We start from the raw sequence: 6,000 nt of genomic DNA, 5'->3' as shown, positions 1-6,000 counted from the left end.
CTCCACCTCCACCTCCACCTCCACCTCCACCTCCACCTCCACCTCCACCACCACCGTCACCGCCACCACTACCACCACTACCACCACTACCACCACTACCACCACTACCACCACTACCACCACTACCACTACCACTACCACTACCACTACCACTACCACTGCCTCTTCCTCAATCACTACTGCTACACTACCGTTACCACACTATTACAACTACCATAACTACCTCGATTATCACCACCACCACTACCACAATCACAAACACTACCACTATCACCACCAACTATTACTACTACTAGTACTACTACTACTACTAATGTTACTGTCACTGTCAATACTACTAATATTACTGCTATTGCTGCTACTGCTATTGCTAATACTGTTATTATCATTCATTATTATAATATTATGTTATGTTATATTATCTTAGATCACATTTTATCATAATATATTATATTATACTTTATTATATATTATATTATATTACATTACAATTATTAACTGTTCATTTTCAAATTATTTTTAGATGCATTTCAATTAAATTCTTAATTTTTAATATAAAGTTAAGATGTAATATTTGGCACATGAATATAATAAAAGGCATGGTTCATTATCAATGAATGACTATAGATTCATTGTCAGTGAAAGTAAATAAATAATGTGTATACATGGTTCATTAAATAAGTTTTGCAATTGTGCAAGACCCATTCCCTTAACTATGTAGTGATAAATTTTTTTTTTTTTTGTGGATGAAATGTATATAATAGTGGCTGTTTTATATTTGTGCATGGTACTTTAAGGTGCACAGTCATAATTGTTTAATATGTATTGAATATATGTCTATTATACTTATGCACGTTCAGGTTTAGTCCTTTATTATTGAAATGCACCGCTGACAGATCTGTAAAGACTGACGATTCGAACATGGTGAACGGAGTGGACGAGGCTGTTTCAAATGCACACACAGTGGAAGATTCTGAACAAGTATCTAGGTGTGAATGTAATGTCTCTACTGCCTCACAAAATTCCCAATCTCAAGTGGGAGTGTCTTCTACTTTCCCTGTTGTAAGTATATTCCTGTTTATATATTATATATAATTTGTACATTTTTCTTCCAAAATAAATTGTATAACAATATATGTAATACTTCATTATATAATACTATAGTTAGACAAATAGTATTGAAAAATTAATGTAAAAAGTGTAAAAATATCTTACTAAAATAATTTAGAAACATAAATATTGTTTTATTTTTACTAATAGCATATAGGAATTTAGCAATTTAGCATTGATATATATAACTTTCATAATTATTTAAAAAATGATTATAGTTAATAACCACCATTAACCAAATAAAATTTTTAAGATCGTGTTATATAGAACATTTTGTGTTTATATAAGTGGGATTTCAGTTTGTAATATATATTTTTCATTATAGGATCTTACAAGACCGAGTTATGCCCAAGTAGCACAACACTGTCGCGAACTACCTTGTACAAAACATAAGACAGATGAAAGGGATGGAAATGTGTAAATCAATATGTAAGTAAAAATCTTTTTTGTTAGTTATTTAATTTTTATTAATTTTTATTTTTATTTTATCAGTTAATACTATCCAAAAATTCTAAACAAAATTTTAAATAATATATAATGTTAAAGAGATAGTGAAACAAATATTATTGCAGATACAATCGCAGTGAATTTCAATATTTAGCTGTTATTCTTCATCTGGATTATATGGATTATGTACCACTGCTTTTATCCTACACTGGATATAGTGGGTATGAAGAAAACTTTTTACATTGTACAGTGACTTCGCCTACAATGAATGTGGTATCAATTAACTATGAAACATAAAAAAAATTGTTTGAAGAAACTCTAATTCGCTGCATATTTAAAAAAAAAAAATACGTTTGCTGGCAGGATAATACATTGTGTAGAAGAGTATTGTTATTGCTTTGGTTCTGTGATTTTGGAGGTACATATTTGTTAGCTTGTAAAAATGTTAAACTAAGGTATTAATCTTTTAATTCCTTTCTCCTCTCCCCTTTCATAGCACAGGGCCGTAACTGGGAAATGTTTATCTTTGTGCCAAACCTTGCTATGTGCGTACAGCTTAATGAATGTTCAGAGTGCAACGAAATTTATTCTCAAACAGAATTCTGATTAAAAAAAAAAAAAGAAAAAAGAAAAAAAGAATGTAATTTTTAAAACAGATAAATCATATGGATGCTTAATTTGAAAAAAAAAGAATAATTTCTGTTTTCTTGTAATTTTCTATATTTCATTTACATTATTTGTAGGCAAGATTTGCATATTTTCCAGAATATTAATGACAATTATAATGAATGACATCAAAATGTAAACAGTTAGTATACAAATGAAAAATTTACCCTATCATCTGAGTTTTTATTTCTATGTAAAATGTAAAAATTCAAAATGAAAGAAAAAATTAAAAGTGCTCTACTGATGAAATATATTTTATTCATGGTCTCACTACTATTGCATATGGTAATATATGTTAAAATACTTTAATTGAGGAAAAACAAAGATTATTAAAATTTATCATAGTTTTTAAATCTATCATAACAGCATACTAGTAAAATTTTATTTTGTCACTATATTTAACACTAACAAAAAAGTCAAACATTTTGTAATCATTCTATAAGTAATAGAGTGTCTAAAATGAAGTGGTATCATTTTACGCATGAATTAAAAGTTGATATTATATTTTCTTTATTATGCGTATACATGCTTAATAATTAATATTTTTCATCATTTTTATTATTAACAAAAGCATTTAGTTTATTATACTTATCGAATATATTAGAAAATACAAACTAAAGTAATTATTTATTTTATAATACTATAACTATAATATTATATAATAAAAGTATAAATTCGGTAAAATTTATTCAGAAGATTATTGGTAGTTTTTAAGACATGATACATACAAAACAAAAAATAATATGAAGCAGGAAAATTAAATTAGAATATTAGCATACTTTGAAAATATAACATTCCCTGTTGCCTCAAATACATTCTAGTCTCTACTAGAAGCTTTAAAATCTTTGTTTTAAAATTAATTTTGTTTTAAATTACAAGTAAATAAAAATTAATGAATTACCTGTTGTTATTGATATTCTGGAAATGATATTAAATAGATTTTAGTTTTGTATTCACCTCAAATGAAAAGAAAAAGATAATTGTTGTGACATGTTTAGGCACCTATTTACGGCACTGACTTTTCTTTTTAATATTACTGTTACATAAGATAACATACAATTTAGGATTATGCTTTGGCAAGTAATATAAGAGTTGTCTGAAACATGGTCTTTGAGCACACGTTTAAGTGCCTCAAAATGTTGTGTATATTACAGGAGCTTGGCTTTAGATGTTATATAATTACATGTACCTATACATTATAGTAAATAACGCATATGATATATTTGTTACTGATATGCGTACAGAAATTAAAGTAATGAATATTAAAGGAAAACCAATCTCCTGAACTATAAAACAATTACCAACATGTATAATTATACTTTACATTTATAATACTGCCTTTTAATTTTTTATATCTGAAATGATTAGTCGCAATGTTGGATATACAGAAAAATTTATTGTGAACTGTAAATGCATTAAGATATTAATTACTTCAGTTTAAATCGTGGTGCTGTAAACACTTTGCTTTAGTCTCAGTCTTGTAGCACAACTTATATTAATTGTATCTCGATGATACCTTTAAAATCTGATGTAATACAATTATTTACATTGAAAAGCAAGTACGATATATTTAACATACACACATAAATATCTTTTCATTAGTAAATTCACTAATTCGAAGTTACAAAGTTTAATATTTCATATTATTTTTATTTGACATAAATATGTCACTTTCTTTTTCTTTTATCTATTATTTTTGCTTTCTTTCTTTTTCTTGTTTTAATCAGGTGTAACATAAATAAGAACATAAATCAAATTTAGGTATTTTAAAAAAAAATTTAATTAATTATTACTATAAAATTGTTTAATTTTCTTCTAAATTTATTATTTATTATTTAAACTTTATTATCAGTAAATATGCCATGGTACATAAATATTAATTTTTAATTATATCAGTTAATAATAAAGTTCATTTTCTATAATTCTATAAAAGATAAATCGTCTCATCAACGGTACATCGTGTGTACAGTATTTTTATTCCAAATAAGATCGATATTGTTTATTGCTATGTGTATTTTTATATCTTAATATTGAATAAAAATAATTAAAGGAGAAATACTTAATAATTAAATGGTATAGTAATTCGTCAATTAATTTGTTTAGTTTATATATAATGTATATTAGTGTGAATTTACTGATAAAAAGATTAATATAAATACAAAAGATACGCGCGCGCGCGCGCGAACACATACACGAATACACACGTATATATATATATATATAAAATTGGATAAGCATTAACATTTCTTGATAATGGAGTTTTAGAAAACATACACAATGTTAAAGTGATTTGTCTTACTTTATGCGTTTCCCCATAAATTATGTATAGCTAATTATGTGTATGCTTTGAATATTCGTTTTAATTATCGCTACAGATTATATGTAAAAAAATTTGAAAGTTGATTCCTCTCTATACATTGTCTTTACTAAATGTATGGAATTTAATGTAAGAAATGCTAAACTGTTGGTATATTATATACCTGTATAATATAAAGTGAGAAATAGACGCACCAATACCTTGGATCTTAATAATCACTTGATCTGTTAACAGTTACAAATCATAATGTTATTTAACGTAATTATTTTGTAAAATCAAGTGCTGATACATTTTGAGCCTCATGTAAGGAGAGCTGATATAGTGAAAGTTTTTATGCTGACAGTGTAATTAAAATGTAAGGTATATAATGATTTCAAGTTAACGTGGTTTGAATGGTCCAGGGTAAGGGTGGCATGCTAGGATAAAATTGTGATTGGAATGTATGGAAAAAAGGTATATTAGAACTCTGTTCTTTTTTAATAATCTCGTCACAAAATCGTGGCTGATAAACTTACGTTAACTCATTCATCAGAATAAACTGTGATTAGATTGAAGTCCAACAGAAATACAATGTATAATGTACTCCGTTTCATAGGCTACAGGCCTAGAAAGTCTGATTTTTTAACTACTATGAAAACTTGTGTATTATAATATGATCTATGACGTTTGTTTATTACTATGTAAAGTGACAAATTTCAAAATTAAACATTAATTACTGTTATTGGTTTTGCTTTTACTTTAACAACTTTAAATCTCACATTACGTTAAATGTACTTTTATTCGTTAGACATTGTATAGATGAAATTTAGATAAAATGGCCTAGTATTGTGAATAAAATAGAAAAAAACTGGTATTTCAGTAAATACGGTGGTAATTGATGTATTTGTATACAGATAAAGAGAACCATTTCTGCATGCAATTTTATTCAGGACATAAAGAAACTGCCACTATCTTTGTAATAAGAGACTGACAGTATCTTTACACAAGATGCAGATTCGACTAAAATTACGAGATCTCTAAAGTATTATTCCACAAAAGACAACAATTATTTGCATTTACAAACTGAAAATAAAGACTTCGTACGTTACAAGGAATCAAATCAAATTATACATATTTAATATCTATTAATTAAATATTTGAGATACATCAAACATTACCTCACAAATAGCATTACTTCAAAATTAAGTGAATAGTAGTTACAAAATTAAGTAAATATTACAAGTTGTATATTATGATTTTATAAATTATAAAATATCACAAATACTTTACTTGGTATATAACCAAATGTGAGAAAATTACAAAAAATTATTTTGGGTCATTATTAATATTATTTGAAAAGTAATGATATTCTTTTGCGAAATATGATGTCGATAATTAATAATGTACGATTATACTGTGTAATCACTTAAAACTTTATTGTCTTCCCTTATTATCTTATATTAATACTTCGTACGTTATTG

At 26.3% G+C, this 6,000-nt stretch overlaps 1 pseudogene; it reads left to right on the top strand.

Annotated features, from left to right (window-relative positions):
- Positions 1-751: 751 nt before the first annotated feature.
- LOC108547664 (uncharacterized) lies at positions 752-2,130 on the top strand (annotated as a pseudogene).
- Positions 2,131-6,000: the final 3,870 nt, after the last annotated feature.

This window comes from Eufriesea mexicana, unplaced genomic scaffold (genome assembly GCF_001483705.2).
Source record: "Eufriesea mexicana isolate 0111107269 unplaced genomic scaffold, ASM148370v2 scaffold1146, whole genome shotgun sequence".
NCBI classification, from domain to species: domain Eukaryota; kingdom Metazoa; phylum Arthropoda; class Insecta; order Hymenoptera; family Apidae; genus Eufriesea; species Eufriesea mexicana.
This window is presented reverse-complemented; position numbering and strand designations above follow the sequence as displayed.